The sequence below is a fragment of the Hoplias malabaricus genome, chromosome 16 (assembly GCF_029633855.1).
Source record: "Hoplias malabaricus isolate fHopMal1 chromosome 16, fHopMal1.hap1, whole genome shotgun sequence".
In the NCBI taxonomy this organism is placed as follows: domain Eukaryota; kingdom Metazoa; phylum Chordata; class Actinopteri; order Characiformes; family Erythrinidae; genus Hoplias; species Hoplias malabaricus.
In genome coordinates, this window is record NC_089815.1 from 17,374,672 (window position 1) to 17,401,313 (window position 26,642).

Sequence of the window (26,642 nt, forward strand, 5' to 3'; positions counted from 1 at the left end):
TACATGAAAGTAAACATAGACCAAAGTTCTACAAATCTGTAATTAAAACAGTGAATAAAAACCTAGAGACAAGTTAAACTCCAAACACAAACAAGCTACAGTCTGCTTCTTACTCAAAGATACTGCTCCACCTTAGACAATCTGGAGCTCCAGAATGAACACAAACAGGATGGGGTGTTTGTTTTCAACTATAGTTATCCAGAATCATCTACATTGCCTTTAACAGTCGTTTTCATGAACCATGATATCTAAAAAAAATCCATTTCTGACATAACGCAGCATGAAGATTCCAAGCCTGATCAACACCAGCTAGAACAGTACAGGCTGCTTCTCTGCAGTTGAATTAAAAATACAGTGGTGTTCCAAAGCACATGCTGAGGCAGCCAGCAGGTTTTCTATTCCATTGGCTCTTTAATGGAGTAAGAGCATTGTACAGCACTGACAAGCACTTGGTGCTCATTGACCAAGAGTCACTCTCCTGCAGGGAGGTAACCACGGGAGAACATAACACAACATGAGAGTGAACAACACAAAGCGGCTGTAACAGATTACACCAAAACAGTCATAAACAATTATTGTAAACACAGCAAAACACTCTTAATAACTGAGATAGAGGGCAGCGGTTTATCATGGAAGCCATGACATCACCTGCTGCTCTCATCCTATCCTGCTCACCGCACCTAACACACACACACACAGCTCAGCATGTGCCGCTCAATGTCCTTAATTTAAACCTGACCAACCAGGGGCTTTTCTAGTTATATTGATGTGATCTTCCTGCTCTGTCTGTCTCTCGTGTCTTTGTTTACCATGTGCTAGGAGCACATGGCTCTGTTATTGTTTTGTTCCTTCCTCCCTCCTTGTCTCCGCCTTAGGTCCACCCTCTCGTTATGCCTCCTTTGTGGTCCTGCCCCCTCATTATCTGTCCCAGGTGTTCCTTGTCTGTGGTGTGTATTTAAATTCCCTTGTTTGTTGGACAGTTTGTGTGCTTGTTTGGGCTGTCTGCTTTTTGTTCTTTTCTCAAGTCTGTTTGCACCTTTGTTCTATTTTATATCTGTCTAGTTGGTTTTTATTTATGTCCAAGTAGCTCTCTGAGTTAGCTTTAGCTTTATGTCTTGGTCTCTGTTGAAATATCTCTGTCCAGGTCTTTGTCTGAATACTTTCTGTTTAAGTTTCTCTGTTTGTTTTCTTTTGTTAAAATAAAGTCTGCTGTGTTATTGCGTTTGCGTCCGTCTCTATCAGTCCACCCAGTCATGACACTTTGGAAAAACTCTGGGGCATTATGGGAAATGTAGTTCCTGTAGTGAATTTGCATGGTGGCATGTTTTATTGTGGCAAGTGCCCCAGTAAATGAGTCTAGTAATGCCACTGCCTGTGATCAACACATATCTGGAAAATGATATCGGAACTCGACATGAGTGGATCAAGGTCAGACAAATATTTGGACAAGCTCTACTTGCCAACTCCCATTCTACTAACCCGTATGCCACTGCAATGCTCAGAACGGTCCACTTCCATATCATATTTGGTCTACAGTGGTTTACTGGTCAGAAACTGGCCTATGCTAAACAAGATAGTGTGGATATGACAAATTGCATGATAACAGTTGGGCTACCTTCTGTAATTGCCCACTAAATGTTCAAATGTTTGTTGACATTCACATTCTAAAAGTTCACCCATTGGGCATAGATCTTATATAATTTCTATAGAAACAAGAGGCTTTGGAGTTCTAAGTTCAGATTGCCCAATGCCAAGCATTAGCTAGAGGGGCATAAAACTCTCTAATAAAGCCCCTATTGATAATTTAATTTAAAGGAGCACTAGGTAAGATTTGGAATTTTTACTCCTGTCGTTGTTAATCTGGGTTTAGCAGGGCAGAAATTGCACTATATAAATTTTAACGGAGGGTAGGAAACCACCCCTTCCTTCCCCCTCCCCATTGTGCTGTAAATATGAACTAAACTGGGGGAAACCCAGGAGCAAAATATCCAAATCTTACCTAGTGTTCCTTTAAGTAACTCAGATTCTCCTGTTTCAGTGACATCACTCACGCTTCTTCACCAAGTGCTGTGCACAAACGAGAGGCGGCCTGCTGTCTGTCTTCATCCCTCGCTCCTGTCTTCGGGGTCTCTCACTCCTCACCTGTCAGAGCCCCTGTTTCCGTTTTTTATTTCCCTGTAGCTGTGCTGTCAGACCTAGCGCCTCCATCTCCGCTTGTGTCTCAGCTGCAGAAGCTATGTGGCTCTATCTCTTAATTGTATCAGTGGCTCGGTGTCGCGTTGTTTTTGGCTGGCCTTCACAAGCAGGTGACAGCTTAGAGTTGTCCACACGGGTGGTCAGTGAAGCAAACGGAGATCATTGCTCACATACACGCACTAACAAAGCCCCTCTACACAACACTATACAAAAACACACACACGTACACATCGATAAGAAAACCAAGAAAGCAAACTACTCAGTCAATTTACATGAACCTATTACACACAAATCTGCCATAACATTAAAGCTTCATCCTTGTTTTTGAATTCATTGTCCATTTTATCAGCTCCACTAACCTTAGGAGCACATTTCTGTTACATCACTGTTACACTTCCTAAATAACACCTGCTCTGTGATGGTCCTGTGGGGTCCTGAAAGGTGCTAACTAAGTATGCAGAGCAACAGATGGGACTACCAAGTGAACAGAAGACACAATGTGTGTAAATTAAATTCATTTCTGATTCCATAAATTATATCAGTGAATAGGTCTTTAGTAATATTTTTGTCAATGAGTGTGAAAAACATTTTATAGGGAACATATTATACCCTTTTTTCACAATTTAGCACAATTCTGGACTCTTAATGAGTTACTTCGGTCAAAACACTACAAAGAACAAACAACACAGGACTCTTCTCCCTCAGTCTAAACAGCCATGTTCAGAGCGACCTTTTGTCAGGGCCTGTTTCTTTAAATGAGAATGAGCCACACACAGCTCAGCCACAAGTACCCAAAAAGGTCTGCTCTTGTTTTGGCAGGATTTTCTCATCTGTTGTGTTTGTTTTACACAGTTTAACGGCACTTTGAAAACGGGTGATAAGTATGAATTCCATCATTGGATCTGACTGTGTGCAATTTCTGAAGAAGTGATTTTTTATTTTGTTTTTTCCCCCTTATACATTCCTTGTAAGGTTTGGAGAGCCAACATGTATCATAGCCTAAAGGTTCTAGACAGAACCTTTTAAACCCTTAAACTTTTCACTCAAAATGTATTTTTTAAAGCAACCAAGTTAATGCTTTGACTGCACCTCTAAGGCATCACATCAGCACAGCCTTTTCCTCAAGTATTTTTAAGGGTGTGTAGTATTACTCCAAAGAACCCTATCTGGCATATTCAGTTTTGCATTAATGTCTATATATTTAATTGATATGGAACCTTTAAATCACAAGGAGACTTTTCATACTAAAGAATCAGTCACGGCAAGGATTTTTCTAGGAACCGGTGGTTATTTTATTATGGCACTGCTCCAGAGAAACCTTTCTGACACTTTTATATATGAGAGTGCTTTTGTTGTCATGGCAGGTTTTTTATTCATCAGCGGTCAGTTTCAGAGACGTCTTATTCTTGACATCTGTTATTTGGCCTTTATGTGATATCACACAGTGGGAAATGGTTGACATTTGAGAGGAATGTCACTTGTGACTGTCCGCTAAGGGCAGGTATCAGATGTCAAGCACAGAATGACACTTCTGGTCAGCTGGTCATTTATACCGTATTTTAGAGTTACAGCATTTGACATATGGTCTTATCCAGAGTGATTTATAATTTGGATTATGGTATATATAGCAGGTGAATGTAGTGTTAGAAATCAGGCATTCTCAAGATTCTTTACAAAGTTTACAAAAATTCCCATCCACGTGTGGTCAAGTTTAAAAATGTTTTGTGTCTACAATTTCTTCGATAGGTTTGCTCTGAAACTTCAAAATGAATGTTTATAACAAGTACTACACCTACACTGTGTTATATATAATAGTAAAAGTGTAAAGAAGTAGCATTAGCAAGTCAGTAGGATAAAAACCACCTGGCATCACATCTCAAATGAAAAATACTAAAACATTAAAACATTATCTATTGAGTATTGAGGACATTTTGGTTCATTATAATGTGCAGTTATTGCAAATTCACTAAGTGAGCCCCCATCCACCGGTGGTGCTGTTGCACTAAATACACTCAAAGTCTCTGCTATATATACAAAAAAGCATTTTCCTATTCACTATTTCCTATGTATCTGAATAGAAGCTGAATTCTGGAGGGTAGTGATTGACTTTTTTAAACACTCCCACATGTTTATTTATTTATGTATAAATTTTTACCAAACAACGCAGTGTATTATGAGTATCTGCTATTCACTAGTATATATAGGTTGTACACTACTTATTGCAGTGCACTGTGGAATTGTTTGAGTGTTTCTACTGTATTTCGCACACTACTACAAAATGGTGGAACCCTAACATAATGCACTATATAGTGAATAAGGCACAGTTGTGGACACAGTGAGAGCTTTTCTTAGTGCAAACTATTCACAAACAAAAAACACCTCTTTTCTAACTTTCTGGACGTCGTTGTTAGGTTTTCAGGTTAAGTTTAGGGTTATGTTTAAGTTTAAGTTTATGGTTAGGTTTAGGAGTAGTTTTAAAGCTGCTTTTTCATGCGGGTTGCCAGACGTTGATGTCTCATTCATACAAAATTTACAAACCCTAGGAACTTTCTTTTTGTACAATATGTACTTTTTCAGAGTTTATGTGTCTCAACTGCTATGAAACACTCTAGCAAGCCTGAAGCTGTTATTCATGCATCACAGGGTAAGGTCAGGTCATGAACATTGCTAAATTTTAAAGGAAAAGGAAAATCTTAAAGGAAAAAGTCCTGTGCTCTCACATGCTCAAACCTATGGACAATTTGGAGTCACCAATCCACCTACCAACATGCGTTTTTGGATTAGGGGAGGAAACCGGAGTATCTGGAGGAAATCCATGTGGACACGGAGAGAACACACCAAACTCCTCACAGACAGTCACCCGGAGCAGAGCTTGAACCCACAACCTCCAGGTCCCTGGAGCTGGCTTCTCCCTACACTTGCAAAGTGTAATTCACATGTACAGCACTGTTCTGAAATCAAGGAGCTGGAGGGAGGATGTGTGTGTGTGTGGTGGTTGGGGGGGGGGGGGGGGGGGGGGGCTCTTCATAAAGTTTCATAGAACAGTTTCTGAAGTGCTGAAACTGGAGTAGCTGACAGGGGCCCCATTCTCCCTATTAGAGATCAGTAAGGCATCACAATGATTTTGAAGCTGTAATTTTAAGGTAAAAATATTACCTAGTGTTCCTTTAATATGCTTGATTTTAGAAGAAACACTGGGAAAGTTTCTTGCCCATGTTCTGATGTCTGTGCAAGACTAATAAAAAAGGGGTGCTCTGTGGAGCCTAAACTGCTTTATTCAGGGACTACAAAACAATGTGAAACTGCATCTCATTTCAGTAAATAGCTACTGTCTAAAATATTGTTTGCTTTTTTTTGCTGGTAGAAATGATAATATCATATTGCATAACTCAGCAAAGTCCATAAAATGGTTGGATGCCTGAAAACAGAGAAAAAATATCATGAAACATTCCTCTGCAATCGTTTGCACACCACAGAACAGAACAAACACACTCATAAAACACCAATGTCACTCTCTCAGCCCAGTGCACGTTTCCGCTGGCCGAAGGCTTCACACACATACTCTGCAGTTTAACACACGCTCTCCACTCACACGGGAAAAACAGGGGCATTATTTTATACCCACCGGTGAGACACTAAGGCTTCCGCTCAAAATGGCTTTTGCATGCTACATTTACAAAACAAACTCTCTGCCTCTCCTACGACCTTAGCCTCCATCTGTTTACGGTGAGATTCCTCACCTCCCCTCACCTTGCCCGTCCAAAAAGGGCTTCTGCATGAAAACAATGCCGCGGTGTGGGCTCCACTAAAAGCCACCTCATAAAACCTGAATGAGCCCCGCGAGCGAGTCCCAATCTTCCAATTTCACCCAGAGAGAGAGAGAGAGAGAGAGAGAGAGAGAGACGGAGAGGCAGGCGGCCATAGTATTACCGAGGCATCAACACAACAATGAGTCACAGCTAATCAATTCTATAACGTGTTACAGAGGAGATAGAGAGAGTGACAGAGATGGGGGAGGAAAAAAGTGAGAGAGAGAGGGGAAAGAGAGAGAGAAGGGAGAAAAAGAGACAAAGGGAGAATGAGTGTGTGGGGGGAGGAGGGAAAAAGGTAAAAAAATAAATAAGAAAAGTGAGAGAGTGGGGGAGTAAAGGAAGAGGGAGAAAGACAGAGAATGCAAACAAATAGAGAGAGAGAAAAGAGAAATGGGGAGAGATGATGAAGGAAAGAAAAAAGAGGGAAAAAGAGAATGTGTGTGTGTGTATGAGAGAGAGAGAGAGAAAAAGAGAGAGAGGAAAGGGCGAGAAGGAAAAAGGAGCGAGGAAGAAAAGAGGCAAAGTAAGAAACACCAAATCAACATCTGAGAAACGCTTAAAGCAACTGTGTGTGTGTGTGTGTGTGTGTGTGAGAGAGAGAGAGAGGGGGGCGGGGGAGAGAATGAGAGAGATGGGTAGTTTTGACAATTCTCTTCATATGCAGGATTCATCTGACAATAAACATCCTCCAAAGATAATCAGGATCTCAACCAGCCGTGAACAGATGTTGGTGTTGATTTCAGCAGTTTGGAAGAGCCGTTAATAATACGAGTCTTCACTGGGGATGTGGTTCACTGTATGTCCAAATGTTTGTAGACACCGTTTCTACTGAGTCGTTTTGTGTATTCAGCAAGTGTCCAGCCATTGTGGACACAGATGTTCAATTGTGCATAAACAGGCTGCATAATCTCCATCCAAAATCACAGAGAACAGAATGGATCTCTCTGAAGCAGCTGCACATGAGCCTAAGGTCATGATGCTCAATGATAAGCGGGACATAAACAGCCCACAGTACTGGGTTGTGGAGCAGTGGAACTGTCACATTTCTGAAATAAGTTATAATGGCATTATCAGTAGTTGACCTCACCCATGTTCCTGTGGCTTAATGCCATCAAATGCTCACAAAAACGCTCCAACACACAGTGTAAAGCCTTCCCAAAAGAGTGGTGGTTGTTATTGCAGAAGGTGGTGGTTGGGGGGTGGGGTGGTGTTATAATTTAAAGTTCAAACACTCTCCTGCTCTATTGTAATGTTCTGATAACTGCTCAATTATATTCAAAATTACAGTTGTTATTTTATTCAACACCTAAACAACACTTAAAAATGAAGTACAAGTTTCTCGTGGCATACTTTCCATCAAGGAAAAGGCGCTACAAAATCATGTGCCTCAAATTGTTCTGTTCTTGGTGATTAAATAGTACACAGAAGTATGTGTGAGTTTTGTTTAGATGATTTAATTATGGAGATCTTGATGTTAGCGATTGTGGTTTTTTTTTTTTTTTAACACAACGAGTCCACAATAGCTCACAATACCACAGTCTTCCATATGGCTCAATTAAACATAGGAACGATCCTGCTGCCCCCAGGGCCGTCTGAGCTGGATGTCATTCAGATTCACAATTACCATTGTAGATAGACAAAAATACTGAAGAGTAGATATGTTTACCTCACTCTGCTGCTCCACTTGAATATGCATGGCCTAACTTTCTCCAACTGCTGGAGTGCTGAGAGCTCCAGCCAGGATATATTTGTGTGTGTGAGTTATGTGTGTGTTCTCTATTTTTGAAAAGATGCAATTAAGCAGGAGATGCTAGAGAGGCGGTGTGACACATTAACGTTTCACTGCTGCAGGTGGGCATTCTACAGACACCCTCGCATGCACACTCAGGACAGTGATTTGCACAAGGCCTGTTCGGAGCTCTCAACAGGCCCTGATTGCCTTTAATGGAGCAGGATGTGACCCGGGTCTGAATGAATGGACGAGTGCTTGTTTTCCTTCTCAGTTTGTACAAATGTCTTTTTCTATATTCTCCTCCTGTCTTTGTAAAATATACAATCCCAGCATCGCTTCTCTACCCTGCTGTGGTAAAACCCGGTCCTTTTAGCAAAGCCTAGCAACAGCGGATCTGTTTAAACATATTTACAAGTCGCTATCTCACCTTGAAATCAATTTAACACAGGATTCATCCTAATGGATTTGTTGTTAAACATTTCTTTAGAAAACAAAACAAAATCTACAATTGAAAATTAGAGGAATGCATTACCAAATGCACTATTACATATTTTCTTCAAATGTCTGTTTGTAGCCACTTTCTGCAGGCCCTCCATGTTGACATTCTATTGTGCCAACAAAATTATTTTGCTTGTTGAATATATATTTTCATGTATATTTTTTGTCATGTTCATTGTCTGTAATTGCTTATCCAATTCAGGGTTGCAGTGGGTCCGGAGCCTTTCCGGAATCACTGGATGCATGGCAGGAACACACCCTGGAGGGGGCGCCAGTCCTTCGCAGGGTAACACACACTCATACATTCACTCACACACCCACATACAGCACTTTTGAGTCGCTAATTCACCTACCAACGTGTGTTTTTGGACTGTGGGAGGAATCCGGAGCACCCGGAGGAAACCCATGCGGACACAGGGAGAACACACCAAACTCCTCACAGACAGTCAGCGGGACTTGAACCCACAACCTCCAGGACCCTGGAGCTGTGTAACTGTGACACTACCTGCTGCACCATTGTGCCACCCTATATTATTATTATCATATTTTATACAATTATTTTCATATTTGTTATCTGATGCATGTATATTTTCTTTTGGGTCATGTTGGATCTGAAACTTGACACGTCAGAATATATTAAATTTATTCTGAGGACAGACAATAAATATCATGACTTCATAAATGTGCAAAAATTCAACACTGGATTTGGCAGTTACTAATATATTAAGCCGGGTGACATACTTCTGTTTACTTATGTTCAGCATTATTAAACCACAGAGGGAGTTGCACCAGTTTCAAAGCACTTTGAAAAACAAAGTAGCTCTTTTACTTCACACACCACATCAAAGAGCAAAGGCTTGAGTGAGATTCATTCAAGAGGCAGATTTGAAAACATGGCCAACTTTTGTCGGAAACATTATCAGTGCTGAAATTGGCCTAAAAAAAGGCAGGGGCCTTCAATTCCCAATTCAGCCACCTGTCCCAGCAACGAAATAGGCCTGGCAATTACTGAGCTCTTGCCTCCTAGAGGCTCTGAAAGATATTGCCTCTCTCTCTCTCTCTCTCTTTCTCTCTCCTGCTTCTCAAAGAGCAAGAGTGAAAGAGGAAAAGAGAGAGCGAGGAAGAGAAAGAAAGAGAGAGAGAGTACATCCCATACTTTGAAAAATGAGGTGACAGAAAGCTTATTTTGCGCAAGCCCAGGCGACGACAAACTCCCAGCATCTTCCTGCTTTTCATTCGCGCCCACAGGGGCGCCAGCTACGTCTGAGCACTGCGGCGCAGACAAATATTTAACTCCATTCATCGAGATCCTCTCAGCAGGAATTATCAAAGAAAGTTGTGACTTATTAAGTGTCATGTAAAAGAAGGCCTGGACAGCACATGCCTCTGCCAATGCTGGAGCTCTAATATAGTGGTGATTTATGTGAGCACGGAGAGTGTGGACAGGACCAGAGCTGCCCTGTCTGTGACAGCATCAACACGAGCAACAACAACAAACCGCATTCGCACAATCTTCCCCCGTTTTCCAAATGTAGTCCATCTGTTCAGACATGTTTAGAGCATGCATACACTGATTGGGTTTTCAATGGCTTTCATTACCTTTCAGCTATAATATGCTCTGGACAGTGTCAGGAAAACACACAAGCGTATCTTTATGAGATCACTTAACAGCTACAATCGGCAAAACTGAAAGCAGATTTCTGTATGTATAATCTTGGATGCATCATGCAGATCTGCGGAAATGTACATCAAGCCAAACCACATTCGGTGGAATATGACTCATTCACAGGCAAGTCAAGGGTTCAATTAGAGGAGTAATACTTCCTCACCAATCATCAATCACCATCATAAACTCATTATTTTATACATGCTTCTATGGTGGTATAGTGGTATGAGACAAAACAACTGTGAAAATAAACTTTGAATGCTTATGATTCAGCAGTGCTGTCCACATGCACCTGGTAGAAAAAGCTATGCAAATGAAGGTAGGAAACCTGGTATGAACTTTTCCTTTAAATGTGAAAACAATAAGTACTTCCTGTTATACTTATTTTCATTTTACACATGCACAGTAACCCAGAGATGTCCCAGGCTTTACCCAGAGGCTCTGCATGTGTATAGGTTATACCAATGATATTAGTCCAGAACTTGATGCATATTACTATTAGTTTTATGTATTTATTTATTTCGCCAAGCAATGCCTTTAAACGCATTTTAAAACTTCAGAGGATATTTCGTCATCATTTGTTTGATCTCTGGTCAGTTTTCAAACTATAAAAAGCTCTTGTGTTTATACACAGCCCTAGCACAGTGGATGGCGGAGAGACTTCAGAATGTTAAAAAGCATGAAAAGAGAAGAGGATGTTACTCTATTTGTGCTCCATACGTAGGTGATATTTCCTTGTTTTCGCTGTTACAGACTGTGTAAACTGGAACTGAAACCACTAACTGCATGAAAGTAGATGCACACTGCTAAGTAGATACATACAGCTCATGTTAACGTTTCTGTGGTAATTCAAACAGTGAACACTTCAAACAGTAAAAGTTAATCTTCAGCTACCTATACACCACAGTCAGTTTCTTACTCAAACACACAGTTCCATATTAAAAGATGTGAGCTTCTGAATGAACACAAACATGGGGGAGTTTGTATTGTTTGCTGTAAGAACAGTAGTTCTCCACGTTGCCTTTCAGACCATTAATGCTGATCAAGGTTGGTGACTAATGCTGCACACACTGAAAAAGCTGCAATCAGAAACCAACAAACAGTCAGAGGAGCTAGTGAGAAACTGCAGCAGACTCAAGGCAAAGACTTTATTAGCTTTGAAGCAGCACAAAGTGAAAAAAGACATTAATAAACATTCATACATCGTAATAAACAGTGGTAGGGGCAAACCACAAGAACGTCAAAGTAGGCTGCTGTCCGGGGAGGACTGACCGCATGTCATCACTTAATTACGTGTCCTGCCTCTGGAGCCCCAGTGGGCTATATTTCACCTTGCCTTCCCCCTCCCTCTTCTCCCCACTGCAACCCCCGCCCCAACAGCCTCAGGCTTGATGCGAATGCTGGTGCAATCCAGGCAGGGGATAAATCCAACCTCTGCTGACTGAGAACTGTTAAGACCCCTCCACTTAATCAAAGTTACTAGCCTTCTGGCTCTGAGTCACAGCCCTTGCTATTTTCTTCTAAAGTAGCACAGCCAAACCTGATCTGTTAATGCACTCCGTCCCCGCAAGACCTCTTCACATCTGGATCTTGAGTTTTTAGAAGCCCATAGGCAGCAGTTTTCTTTTTGTATTTTCTTTTTGTATTAGGTTTACATGGATTTATATCCCAAAACAATCCTAATATGTTTTCAGATGACCACTTTCCAGCTATAGCTAACCATTTATGGAAAAATGTTATTGAAACAGCCATTATTCTAACGCCTAGTGTTCCATTTTATACAATCAAGGCTGTGCAGGCCACAAACTGGTTCATTTCAGGTGAGTTGTACTTTAAAGAATAAAATGTACAAATAAAAACGTATCTTTCATAAATATTGTTTGATATTTGTTGGTGATATAATTGAATTGGTTTTCAAAGTGGCTGCCACTTCTGCCATTTTGTCTACATTTCTTTTTCAACACGATGTGTAATTGATGTGCATTTGGTTGATTAGTAATGAATACATTGATATGAGTTAAGGTACTGGTTCTACTATTTATTTATTTATTTATTTATTTTATTTTACTCTGCGCAATCTGAACATGCCGTAACTCCTCTATTTAACAAATAATAAACAAAAGTCTACAACATTCCTCTGCCCTAATTAGCTGCTGTAAAATGTGGCTCAAAACGCAGTTTGAGTGGATCTACTACTAAGTGAAGAGTTTAATGAGGCTTTGCAATGATAGTGTTATTTTCAACCACTGTTTAATAGCTTCCCATACATCTTCCGTGCCGATATCTCTGCTTTATGTTGTGCACTTTTACTAACACCACATTTAATTTTTTTATTTGTGTTTACCAACAAGCTTCTTATGGTGATACATGCCTGTAGGATTGTTCGTGACTGTAAAGTGTGTCACTGCTTAATACTTAAGCAATGCTGGGAATAGAAAAATCACATAGTTTAAAGTACTTCAGGAATGTATAGGATTCTCTTCCTGACTCCAGAAACATGGCAATTTTTTGATACTGCTTAATAATTTCTTAGTGATTTTGTTGTATTTATGTAATGTATGTGCCAATAAAATTCCAACTATATAAAAACACTGGGAACAATCACAGTGCATCCAACAATAAAGAAAGCCTTGTGAGTCTTTATAAAATGAAAAAAAAGGCATGGAACCACACAGAAATGTCTGCCACATTTTACTTTGTCTAACAAAGATTTGCTGTTACTTCAATGTGGCAGGTTTAAAAGGAAAACCTCTGAAGCTACAGCTAGTGAGGCACTGGATTTGATCATTTGTCTATGACTGTGACGCCCTTGTTCTCATATGTGGACTGTATACAGGGATAAAAGAAATAAACGTTGAACAAAGGTCTCTGCACAGGTCTAGTTAAGATGAAAACTGACTTAAGATGTTTGACAAATAACAATGAACCTCTTCATTTATGAAATCATTTAAGATGTACAATCAGCGCTCTGTTAAAGAAATTGGAATCCGATTACATGAAAAGTAACCCATGCACTTCAGAGATAAAACCCCAAAACAATCCAAAGTGAAGATGGACCCTGGGTCACATATGGTACCCAAACCTTCACAGTCAGGAACGAGTCTTTTGCTCGAAGTCCTTCAGTGGCTCATTAAGGGAAGTTGTGGCAGTCCTGAGAGAGAGAGAGAGAGAAAGAGAGAGAGAGAGAGAGAGAGAGAGAGAGAGAGAGAGAGAGAGACAGACAAACAGGTGTGAAGATGTACAAGTCCCTACAGGAGGGAGGTAGCATTCTGCCAGAAGCCAAGTTTTAATAAGGCGTCCCCTCAATTGTTCCTCTGCTATCATTTGGGGGATCTACAAAGTATTATCTCAGTTACAGATCGCCAAAGCCACGCTTTGTCACACTGCAGCAATGCATCACACCGAAACGACAGTGAGGAAGAGTGAGCCAGGGGTGTAATGTGAAGAAATCACGTTATTAAAAGAGACGGGAATTCAAAAAAGCAGAAACAGACAGGGCTTTTATCAAAATGAGACACCCAACAATCTAGACTATGATGGTTGTGTTGTGTGTAAAATCTCTGTAAAACACCTACCTTGTATTTACGCTTTATACAGGACACTGTGTAGTTCTACAATTACAGACTGTAATCCATCTGTTTCTCTGAACACTGTGAAGAGCCCCGCTACCCATTTCACCATGCTCTTCAACGGTCAGGACCCCCACAGGACCACCGCAGAGCAGGTATGATCTGGGTAGCGGGGCTGCAGTGTCACTGACACTGTGGAGTTCTGTGGATCAGACACAGCAGTGCTGCTAGAGTTTTTAAAGCCCTTGGTGTCACTGCTGGACCAAGAATGGTGAACTGAGAGTCCACCAACCAAAAATATCCAGCCATCAGTGTCCTGTGGGTGCCTTCTTGTGTCCATTGATGAAAGAGTTCACTGACACAAACTGTACAGCGACAGATGAGCTCTCTTACATTACATCAAGAAGATGGACCAATGAGGTGGACACCCAATTAACAATGCATGTGTCTGATCCACTCATACCAGCACGACACATATTAACACAACACAACCACAGCAGTGTCACAGCCCAGTTGAGAATGATCCACTGATGTCACTGCCCATAGAAAAATATGCAAAACAAAGCCTCAGAACCAGGTGTCACACATCAGCCCCGGCCCACCGCCTCCAATAACTTTATGAAAACATGCCGAGCTCAATCATCCTTCAGCTATTATCCAAACAGTGAAGTGTGAAGCATATGCCGTGGCCTTCCCCAGACCACACACACACATGCAATCTGCAGACCCCTGACTCTCATCAAAATCACAAGCCAGATACGCCTGCCCAGTGAAAACACTGAGGGGCCCTGCTTAACTTGAACTCACCCACAAACACACACACCACATATGCCCGCCCCAACATCAATCCACCATCACAGATGGTTAGGGATGAGACCACCCTGACTACACTTGCACAAACACAACCCAGTTTGGTATTATACAATAAAAGGATATATAAATATATATATATTCATTCATTATCTGTAACCACTTTTCCAATTCAGGGGCACGGTGGGTCCAGAGCCTTCCCAAAATCACTGGACTCAAGGCAGGAACACACCCTGGAGGGGGCGCCAGTCCCACCTACACACTCACACCTATGGACACTTTTGAGTCGCCAACTCCACCTACCAATGTATGTTTTGGACTGTGGGAGGAAACTGGAGCACCCGGAGGAAACCCACACAGACATGGGGAGAACACACCAAACTCACCCGGGCTTGAACCCACAACCTCCAGGTCCCTGGAGCTGTGTGACTGTGAAACTACCTGCTGCACCACCTGTATATATATATTCCAAATTGTATTTAAAAATATTTTATTCCACTTCCATTTGTCCATACATAACACCATCATCCAAAAGAGTAAAGGACAGCTTATGTTTTCCAATACTGAAATCTCATGTATCAGATATGTCATATTTCAAATATCAAAACAATGGAAAACATAATAGCCCCTATCCTCGGTGACCAAGAAGAACATTTAATGTGTGCTGCAAGTTTTCTCTGGTTCATTTGCTCCTGAAAATGTGTGAAAATAAAGACACACACACACACACACACACACACACAGAAATGCTGATCTGTTGTGATAAGTTCCTCATATGTCTGCTCTTGGTGGATGGTGTGTCCTTGTGTGACAGTTTTTAAATGGCTTTCATGGCGCTGAGGGAATTCCGAATCTGTTTCTGGCAAACAGTCAAAAGACATTTGACATCAGAACGCAGATGGGAAGTGTGATGCAGTTTTAATAATCTCACACTGGAACGCCGGGCTGATAGGAACTAGCTATCTGAGGTGACGTGAGCGCGCTGACCTGTACGTCCCAGCAGTCTCTAATACACATGTTTAATATGTGGCTAGCTGTAAATGCACTGAGTGTATCAGCAAGGCCCTGATATGAACTGCACACCATTAAACAGACAGAAAGAGACAGACCGACCAACCTATCAAGATGGCAGCATCATCACAGCCTGCATACATATGGATATTCTTAAAATAACAGGATGAGATGTAGCTTTACACAACAAGTGAAGACCTTTCAGGAAAAAAAGATTTGGGGAATGTGTGAGTATGTGTGTGTGTGTGTGTGTGTGAGAGAGAGAGAGAGAGAGTGAGAGAGCATGAGAGTGATAGATTCAGGTGTGACGGAAATTCCTGAGCTGTCAGAGGTGTGTGAGGAGCAGCGGAAGATTTAACAGTTAAAGAAGCCACAGTTGGGGGGGCTTCTCTGCTCTCTCTCTCTCTCTCTCTCTCTCTCTCTCTCTCTCTCTCTCTCTCTCTCTCAGTACTACAGACTTTCATGCTAGTAAAGCACGTTGAATTGAAATGAACTGAAAGTGAGAGGGGAAAGACTGAAAAGGATGGAGAGAAAGAGAAAGCAAAGAAGGAGGTAGAGAATTGGAGGGAAAGAGGGGAACAGTGGGAGAGAGGGACTGAAGAAGCCAGGAAGAGAGAGAGAGTGACAGTGAAAGAATGTCACGCTGTATTTCTTTTGTGTGGTGGTGGAGCCCTGGTGCTGTATTGATTGGGAGCATCAGTTCATTACGTTAAAAATAAGAGCAGATGAGAGACCCTCTTTGGGGCTTTTTTGTTTGTTTGTTTGTTTGTTTGTTTGTTTATCTCATGTGGTTTGATAGCAAACAAAGCATTACCTTTGCCTTCAACAGATCTCGTGCAAAGTCGCTGAAGGTGACGCTGAGACTGAAAAAGGAGTGACGCACATCAGCAATCAATCAGAAGCCTGGCTTTTTTGGCAATTCTCAGAATTCCTATGTCCAACCATCCTTTGGAGAACATACTTTCTTTTATTGGGTGCTAATGGCAGGAGTGTAACCCCATAGCTCAACACGACACAACACCATCGCTTTCTCCGGGTCTGAATCTAACTAGTGTAAACATGAAATCCAGCTTTTACAGACTTCTGCAAGAGCAGAGGGAAGCTGGGAAGTTGGGAGTAGGGGTGGGGTGGTGGGGGTCTTAAGGGAGGTGTTGTGGGGCACTATCTCTGGCTCATGAAAGAATTGTGATTGCTCATTTTCAGCCCTGAGAGTGCAATTTAAGCCTCTCCCCAACACACACCCCTTCAAGTTGTTCCCTCCTTTTATTGTGGGATTCTTTTTCTTTCTATTTTGAAAAAAAAAAAAACCCTCCGCCTCTGATCTCTCCCGCATTAAGAATTCATTTCCCCCACTTCCCCACTTCACCGCCCCCACGTTGTAAGCAACACGAGCGCCCTGGTAATTGGATTTAAACTCATAGTTCAAAACGGCACCACAAAATAATTAGAGACAGGGAAAAAAAGGCCATGATGCAATCTCGCATTCATTCATCATCTTAAACCCCATGTCCCCTCCTTGTCTTGGGTCTTAGGGAGCCTGGGGAGGCAAAATAAAATTGTCAAAATGTGGCCAAAATAAGCAAGGACCTGACAGACAGTGCTGTGACAGTGCTACTCTTATTATAATCATAACCACTCTTGTAGAAGATCTGAGATACTACATGTCTCTTTAATATTGCATTCAGGAAAAGCATGCTACAAAAACTCCAGGATGCTCTAGTGCAGCCGCACATGTCATCAGGCTCAATGGCAGTCATACACCAACCCCCAGCACCTTATTTCTGAGAGTAATTTCTGCTAGTATCAGCTCAATAACAAATACCAATACTAAGCTCTGTCCTGTTTCTAATTAGGTGGCTTTACAGGGAATGAGCGAATAAAGTAGATATAAGAGAAAAGTGATGAAAGAAATAGAACCATCCCACAAATTAAATTAGAAGACAAATAGCACTATTTCTGTTCAGTCAGTTTCTACTCTCTCTCTCTCTCTCTCTCTCTCTCTCTCTCTCTCTCTCTCTCTCTCTCTCTCTCTCTCTCTTTCTCTTTCTGTTGTAGAGCTGTCAGCAAATATTTATATATATTTTCATCTATTTACACTCAGTTCAGATCTGGCTTCTCATTTTGTTTTAAACACCTGCTTGCTGAAGAAATTGGCAAAAGCGGTGGGTTGCCTGACGTTTCCGATGGTGTCCCATGACTGCAGCTGTCAAGACAGTTCCATAAAAACGACAATAACAAGCCCTTCTTATGGCATTTTGTGGATGCTTCAAAGTCATGCTTAAAATAGCCATGCAGTCCATCTTTACATAAATACTGAGGAAAGCATGTTTTCAGCTGCTTCTCAAAAGCCAATGTCTTAGTCCTTTGAAAAGAAAAAAAGGAGATGGGAAAATGCAGGTTTACACAGTTGCTTCTGAATCCATTCGATACGATTGGCTTGTTTGGGACATTGGGAAAAAAGAAAAATCAATAGAACAGTAGCATCCCAATTTAACATCGTTATATTTTCAAGCCTATTTTCCAAGGGCATGGATAAGAAAGAAGCGTAGCTTTAAAAATCTAAAGTGGCCCTCATCACTTGCTACGAGCTGCATTAACATCCCACAAATGATCATATAAACTTACAGCAGTTATAAAGTCATGATTGGTCTGTAATCTGATTCATTCTGTAAGTAACAGAGAATGTAGAGAGCAATGGGGAAATAGAGAGAGAGGGAGAGATAGAGAGAGGTTTAGTTTAATGCCAGAAGTCTCCAGAATAAAAGGAAAAGGTATTTTTTTATGATGTGTCCTCCATATATTCTGGCAGTTTTCAAATTCATAAAAACCCAGTGAAATTAAATCACCCATTGAGCTGTTCACAGAAGCACAAGTAGAAGCTCTCATAAAGACCCAGCAAGTATTAGTAATATACAGAAGCCCTAAAACAACATAGCTTTATTTTAAATTTTAATTTATTTTGTTTTATTTGTTTTAAACAGTGTGTTATTTTAATAACAAGGGATTTATTACATTATCAACAGATAACAAACCTTTTATTGAGGCAACCAATTAATGTTCTATTGTTAATGTTAGTGAAACACATAGGAATACTTCTGATAAAACACAAACTCGTCAGTGTGCATCTAAACAATCACAAGCACTCTAAAATCATCACAAAACCAAAAATAGCTGAGATAGCAAAAATCTGCGCATCATGGGAGACTACTAGCAGCTGCACTTTTCAAAATTCCTAGTGAGGCCATGAAGCTAAACAGGGAATACAGGTGCATCTCAGTAAATAAAAATATCATCAAAAATATAATTTATTTCAGTAATTCAGTTTAAAATTTGGAACCCTTATATTATATAAATACATTGTGAACAGAGTGATCTATTTAAACCATTTATTTCTTTCTTTCAGTGTTGATGATCAATGAGAACTCAAAAGTCATTATGTCAAAAAATAAGAATATTATATACATTCATTCATTCATTATCTGTAACCGCTTATCCAGTTCAGGGTCGCGGTGGGTCCAGAGCCTACCTGGAATCATTGGGCGCAAGGAGGGGGAATACACCCTGGAGGGGGTGCCAGTCCTTCACAGGGCAACACAGACACACACACACATTCACTCACACCTACGGACACTTTGGAGTCACCAATCCACCTCAATATCAACGTGTGTTTTTGGACTGTGGGAGGAAACCGGAGCACCCGGAGGAAACCCACGCGGACACGGGGAGAACACACCAACTCCTCACAGACAGTCACCCAGAGCGGGAATCGAACCCACAAATTCCAGGTCCCTGGAGCTGTGTGACTGCGACACTACGTGCTGCACCACCGTGCCTCATATTATATACAGTAAGACCAATTTAAAAAAAATTATTTTTAATTCAGAAATGTTGGCCTACTGAAAAGTGTGTACAGTATATGCACTCAGTACTTGGTTGGAGCTCCTTTTGCACGAATTACTGCATCAATGTGTTGTGGTGTGGAGCTGATCAGCCTGTGGCACCGCTGAGGTGTTATGGAAGCCTAGGTGGCTTTGACAGCGGCCTTCAGCTCGCCTTCATTGTTGGATCTGGTGTCTCTTATCTTACTCTTGACAATACCCTATAGATTCTCTATGTGGTTTAGGTTAGGTTTAGTCTGGCAAATAAAGCACAGTGATACTGTGGTTATTGGTACTTTTGGCAGTGTGGACAGGTGCCAAGTCCTGCTGGAAAATGAAATCCATATCTCCATAAAGCTTGTCAGCAGTGGGAAGCATGAAGAGCCCTAAAATTTCCTGGTAGATGGCAGCGCTGACTTTGGACTTGAAATAACAGAGTGGACCAACACCAGTAGTAGACCACATGGCTCCCCAAACCATCACTGATTATGGAAACTTCACACTAGACTCAAGCAGCTTGGATTGTGTACCTCTCCACTCTGCCTCTAGACTCTTGGACCTTGATTTCCAAATGAAATGCAAAATTTACTTTCATCTAAAAACAAGACTTTGCACCACTGAGCAACAGTCCAGTCTTTTTTCTCCTTGGCCCAGATAAGACGCCTCTGGTGTTGTCTCTGGTTCTTAAGTGGCTTGACACAAGGAATGCGACAGTTAGCCCATGTCTTGGATATTGAAGCACTGACTCCACTCCTTGCGAATCTTTCCCAAATTTTTGAATGGCTTTTTCTTAACAATCCTTTTAAGGATGTGGTTATCCCTGTTGCTTGTGCACCTTTTTCAATGACTTTTTCCTTTCACTCAGCTTCCCATTAATATCCTTGGATACAGCAGGAGGGTGTCAATGACTGCCTTCTGGACATCTGTCAAGTCAGCAGTCTTCCCCCTGATTATGTAGTCTACTGAACCAGACTAAGGGGCCATTTTAAAGGCTTAGAAAACCTTTGTAGGTGTTCTGTGTTGATTATTCTAATTTTCTGAGATAATGATTTTGGGTTTTTATTGGCTTTAAGCCATGATCAGGAACATTGAAAGACATGAAATAGATCACTCTGCTTGTAATGAATCTATATAATATGAGTTTCAGTTTTTGAATTTAATTACTGAAATAACATTTTAATGATATTAACATTTTTGGAGATGCACCTGTAAATGTTTAGTTACCGTTAGTTCTGATTTGCTGTCAGCATGAAAAGAACATAATAATATGATCACAAACAGCTATGCAACATTAGCTGAAGGTCTTGTTCAGTTAGGTTTGGGATTAGCAATTAGCTAAATATGAATCTCTGGAATAAGAATGGAAGAAGCGGTTCAAACAAAAGAGGCAAACAAGAAGACACTGATGAAATGCTAATTTACTGCACACTGGATTAGCTTTGGGCCTAAGTAGGATTTAACTACAGCAAATGTGTAGAAATTCAGAGACTGGTATCAGTTAGCCATTAAGCTTTTATGTGGTGATAATCCAGCACATACAATTCCCATAGAACATAAAGTCATATGAAGTCATTTGAAGTCAGTTGTTTTCATTCTTTTCTCAATAATAAAATAATAATTAAAATAATATTTTATATATTATTTTATAATACTACTAATAATGATCACAAAACTAATGAAATTACAACTGCTGCTGCTACTACAAAAACAAATAACACTAATAAAAAATAGTTTTTACCAAGTAATCATAAAAAATATCAAAATGTAATTGTTTTTTTTTTTTAAAAATCCCTAATAAGTGCAGCCTATGTGTAATGACACATCAAATGACTGTGTTGTTTCATGAATTAAACAATTTATACTCCATAGAGTGGGTCCCCTACATGAGGGCAGAAATGTTATCATATATTTTGTGCAGAATCTCTACTATATCAATGATACCAAGTGTCAGATTTATGGCTGCTTTATACCGTGAGGAAGAATCAATGGAGGAAATGACTGATTGCTCCTTTAATGAGCTCCTTAACACCATGAGGAAGAAATACTGACAGGAACATACCTCATATTCTATTTGTTTTATTCATTAGTTCCCCTCCACCCACACTAGCATTTTATCTGCAGCATGTATATGCAATATGCACATAGTGTTTACTTATTGAAGGAAGTGTGGGAAAGGGTGGTCAGAACAAGTAAAGAGCATAGTGGTTTGTTACCTTTAGCTAACTATCTGAGCTGAATCCCTGATGGCATGCTAACAGGGTCTAACAATTGGCAATTTGTAGGAATTCACACAGTGCAACGTGAAATTATTAGGGGCAAGTGGGCTTTAAACTAGCACTTAACAAATAATATGTTGTTTATGTAGTATTCTGTAGCACACCATATTCCTCAGCCTCAGTGTTTTAACAAATTCACACTTGTGTTAGTTAAACAGTGTTCTTTATATTCAATAACTATATATAACACTACTGCTACTTTTATTCATCAAGTACTAACTTGTGCTCACTTGATTGTTTCTAGTGCTCACAAAATAATATTTCTAATGCTCATGTAATATTGTCCTACCCTCTTCCAGATGTTACATAGTGCCGTTTCTGCAGTGCTGATCCTGGTATCAATGACAGAGGCTCACTTCCTACTATTACAGCCTTGCTGAAGTAAACAGACAAACAAACAAACAAACAAAAAAACAAGCCAACAAGAGCAGGTCAAGCTAGTCATGCTGGTTTAGCTGGTTGACCAGGTTAAATTTTAACCAGCTTAGGGTATGTTTTCACTTAAATTTGATGGTTTAGCTGGACTAAAAGCATGATCAACCTGACCAAGCTAGACAACCAGCATGACCCAGCTGGCCCAAGCTTGCTGACCAGCATGATCAGCATAACTGTTCTGGTTGACCAGCATGACCAGCATAATCAAGCTGGCAGACCAGCAACATGACCAGATCAACCAAGCATGACCAATATCAAATGCAACATATGCTATGCTGGTCAAGAGCAGGTAAACCAGCTAGCTTACCAGCATAGGGTATATTTTGCCTAAATGACCAGCTTTCCAACCACCTTGACCATCAAAGACCAGCTCACGACATCTAAAACTAGCAGGGAGGTCAGTGAGGTACAAAATTTAAGTTAAAAATACTGCTTAGTGTCCCTTTAATGGTATCTAATTCTAACTTAATACTATTTGGTCATTTCTGGTGCGCACATTATTGTGTCTCACAAAATTATGTTTTCATCAAATATTATCTAGTGTTCAAATAATAGTATCTGATAACCTCAGGTGCTTATACTGTATCTGTACAATCTGCTGGATTAATAGTATCTAGCGCTCACTTAATGGTGTCTGGTAATGTCTGGTGCTCACCTGATACTGTCTAAAGTATGGTGCTCATGTAATATTATCTGGCGCTCCAAAATGCTATCTTATGCTCACTTTGTAGTATCTAGTGCTCACTTTATATTACCTGGTAATAACCAGTGCTCACCAGATGTTTTATAATGACACAGCTCTCATGTGTGTTTACAATGTCATGTCTTTTCTAGGTTTACATCAGATGTTTGTTTTTGATATGTTGTTTGTTTTAGAATGACCTATTATAATTTGAATATATTTGTGAGTTAAATCCAATATTTTTTTATAAAATACAGAGAATGTTTCTTCACCATTTGCTAGCTCTCTAGTTTGTTTGTGCGCTGGAAAAATGTCCATTGTTCTAGCGCTGGCCTCGTAAATGGAAAACAAAACGTCCTTGCTCAGGAGATCTCTCTCTCGCTTTTAGCCATGGCTGAGAAATGGCATCTGGAAGCATTTGGATGATGAAGAGACCTCTGAAGAGATGTTGAAAAGCATGAACTGAGGTGAGAATATTGCTACATAGATGGGTAATATTGACTTATTTGTGCTGCTTCAGAGGCATTACTTAATAATAAATTAATTACAAAATTTGGGAGACCCCTAACTGTATGAAAGTAAAGGCAATCTTAAAATTGCTACAAAACTAAACAGTCCAGGTTACAAATAAGCCTCTTTAGTAAACCAAACAGTGACTAAAAACTTAGAACAAGTTACAGTCAGCCTGTCAGTCAAACATACCATTCCACATTAAAAGATGCGGATGTTCTGAATGAAGTCAGATGGGGGATGTTGGGGTTTTGGTGTTGGGGGGGTGGCCCTGTTTTGCTGTGAGAGGAGCAATACCCCAGAATCATCTATGTTGCCCTTAAATCTGGCTCTTTTTTACCTGTATACAGATGAATTGACATGCACCTCAATATATGGCCTTGCCTGGAGTTACAGGTTACAGCTGCAGCTGGGGGGTTTAGAGACTGCTAGCAGAAACTGTAAGACTCAGAAGGGGAACCTGTTCCCCTCTGGGCTGTAGAAATCAGGACACACTTGCTTGTAGCCATTAATAATGGACGACGCTGCCCCGGCTGATGCTGAAAGAAACTTTGACACAAATGCAGTGAGCATGTTTACAAGGCTACGCTACCTGGGCTTGGGCCTGAATGAGCTGAGTGGCTGGAGTCAGAGGGATTACAGTGGCCAGCAGCTTGTCAGGCCTGGCCTTGAGGGACAACGTGAGCTGTGTAGCCCGGAATAGCACAAAAGGGACAGTGTTATTAATGACAGGCGAAGAACAGGCCAGTCACTTCCACTCACATTAATACTGCAAAGCAGTCCCACAACATGTGGGCTTGGTGATAATAGGCCTTAATCCTATTGTGAATTTAATTAATCTCCCTCAGCCATTCCTCTATGGTGCGTCATTAATATTTCCATAAGTATTATGGAACCTGCGATAAGTGATTACAAAAATCAAGCCACTGCTTCGTTCCTGGGCATTCACAGAAAGGACGTGGGCCTGGGACTAATGGCACTAAGTCAAGTGGCTCATTTGGGTCAAGTGTGTGTTAGTGTGTGTGTAAGCACAGGCACCTTCGCTCCTTGGTGTTTAGCCGTAATTGGTGGTGGAGGAGGCGAATGACGGAGGTGGCGCAAACTGAGCCATAACATCTGCGACACATGTTGGCGAATGCAAAGAAGGAGAAATTACACCGGGAACCTGAGGGCACAGCTCGGCTGATTGCACTAGAAATGGAGCCTGACGAGTTTCCTGATTGGTCACCTCTCTCTCCCTTATTGCTTCCCTCTATTATGTCTTGAATCTGCCTCTCTTGCTCTTTCCCTTGTTTAAATACAACCTCTGATTCAGAGAAGCTTCAGTGGGGTGACCACATTAAGTTAAAGGAAAACTAGTTAATTCTTTTTGGCTCCTTGCACTCCCCCTAATGTAATTCATTTTTACAGCACTTTACTGAAATTAATAGGGAGAGGGTGGCTTCCTACCCTCCTCCAAAAGTTACATGGTGAAGATTCTGCAGTGCTGAGACCAGAGTAGCAATGACAGAACATCTATTCTCATTAATAATGGTCAGCGAAGAATCAAAATGATTTTGAAGTTGTAATTTTAAGGTAAAAATATTACCTAATATTCCTAAAATGTAAAGCACTTTTGGTGTCTGGATTGGAGGAGCATTTTTTTTTTAGAAAAAACAGAGGACGAGTGAGTTTCTAGTAGCTAAATTATGTCAAGTCAAAGCCAGGTAGTAAAAAAAAGAAAATGTGCATATCTGAATATAAAAGTAATGCTATATACCTGCAGCTGCCACTAGAACAACTTTGATTAGCATGCGTTATCTCCATTTTTTCACAGATTAAATTTTTTCCTTCTTCTGATAACACTGTCCTAGGCGACATCTGGAAAGTATTCGGAAAATTACACTTCGGAAAGTATTTTCTGGGAGAATCTATGGAAACATGCACTTAGAGGCTAAATACGGTGCACAGCAGTACCCAAACTGCTATTTTATCCAATGTGAGGTGAATTCTGCCTGAATGCATCCAGAGAGGATTAAAATGATCAAACAACCACTGAATTCAGTGAAAATTATTAGGTAATTCAGCCCATTTTTTCTTAGGAGTTTGGGGAAAAACTCAGGTATGGTTTGATTTAGAGAGGGGGGGGGGGGGGGGAATCAGAAGACCTGCCCAGGAAATCTGTCACGCCCTGGGCCTGTCCTGTCTGTTTCTTATTTAGCACATGGCTCTGTTATTGTTTTGTTTCTGTCTCCGCATTAGTCCCGCCTTAGTCCTGCCTCTGTCCAATTGTCCCCAGGTGTTCCTTGTCTGTGCTGAGGCAAGTTCGTGTCTGGTCAGTTTGTGTGTATATGTGTGTTTCTGTGTCTCTGTGTTTACATGTATCTACTTTGCATTCACGGTTTTCTCCTGTGTGTCCTTGTTTAATCCTGTTTAGTTTAGTCTTGTCTTTATTCAGTCTGTCTGTAATTCCCGTGTTTATTTTGATTCTGTACGCCCGTCTCCCTTGTCTGTCCTGCCCAGCCGTGACAAACCCACAGAAATATATTCATAATTAGATAAGGCTAATCAATCACAGATGTAATTTATTCTAAAGTCATATCATGACCGGGTTACATTTAAAAAGCCTGCTGGGGTAATGTCAATCTTCCGAATGCTCCTCAGTGATTTTATTGCTGTCTGGATTGTTTGTGTTCATGTGTGTTATGTTTGTGTATTTCATCCTCCTTCTCTGAGAAAATTATAGACTGAATTACAGCTCTCTCTCTCTCTCTCTCTCTCTCTCTCTCTCTCTCTCTCTCTCTCTCTCTCTCTCTCTCTATCTATCTGCAATTCTCACTCTCCCTCCCTGCTCGTTCTCTGTTCACTGTATATGAGAAGTGTGGCAAGAGGGAGAGAATGATAGTAAGAGAAAGACAGGAGAGAGCCAAGGACAGAATGATAGAAAGAGAGAAGTAAGGGATGAGAGATGCTTCTAACATAACTAGCAACACATGTTGTAGAGGAGTGAGCGAGAGAAAGATAAAGGTCAAGAGAGATAGCTATCTAAGTGCTCTACACATCTACACCTCACTATCATGACCTCATCCTCGGGATCGGCTTCATTTGTCATCACCTCACATTCACAGATAACAGCAAGCCACGTTTATTCATTCAGCACAGGACAGACATCTCAGTCTCCCCAGAGCTTGCATATAACCAGTCATGGAATGACTCCACAAAACAGAGAAAACTGAAAAAGACCAGTTCTGGACCAAAAAAGGACTCGGAAATAATGTGGATTCTGGACAAAAAGGATACAGGTGAGGGCTGGACCAAATGAAGACTGAAAAGGACTGGTTTCTGAATGAGAAGAAGACTGAGAAACGAAAGATTTTGGACCAAAAAGACTGGATAAATACCAGATTCTGGACCAAAGGAAGACTAAAAAAGGAAGATATTTGGATCAAAAGAAGACTGGAAAACAACTGGGCTAAAGGACAAAGTACATCTGCAGGTTTTCAGTAAACACTCCTCAGATATACAAGCAGCAAAAACAGGAAAGAGCAATAAAGCGTACTTTTTAAGGAAGCCCTCTTAGGAGTGCTC

The 26,642-nt window shown here is 40.8% G+C and overlaps 1 protein-coding gene across 2 annotated transcripts in view; it reads right to left on the reverse strand.

The window, feature by feature from the left end:
- The window catches only part of ncanb (neurocan b), a 227,276-nt gene that overhangs the window by 167,273 nt on the left and 33,361 nt on the right, over positions 1-26,642 (reverse strand). The window lies entirely within an intron of this gene.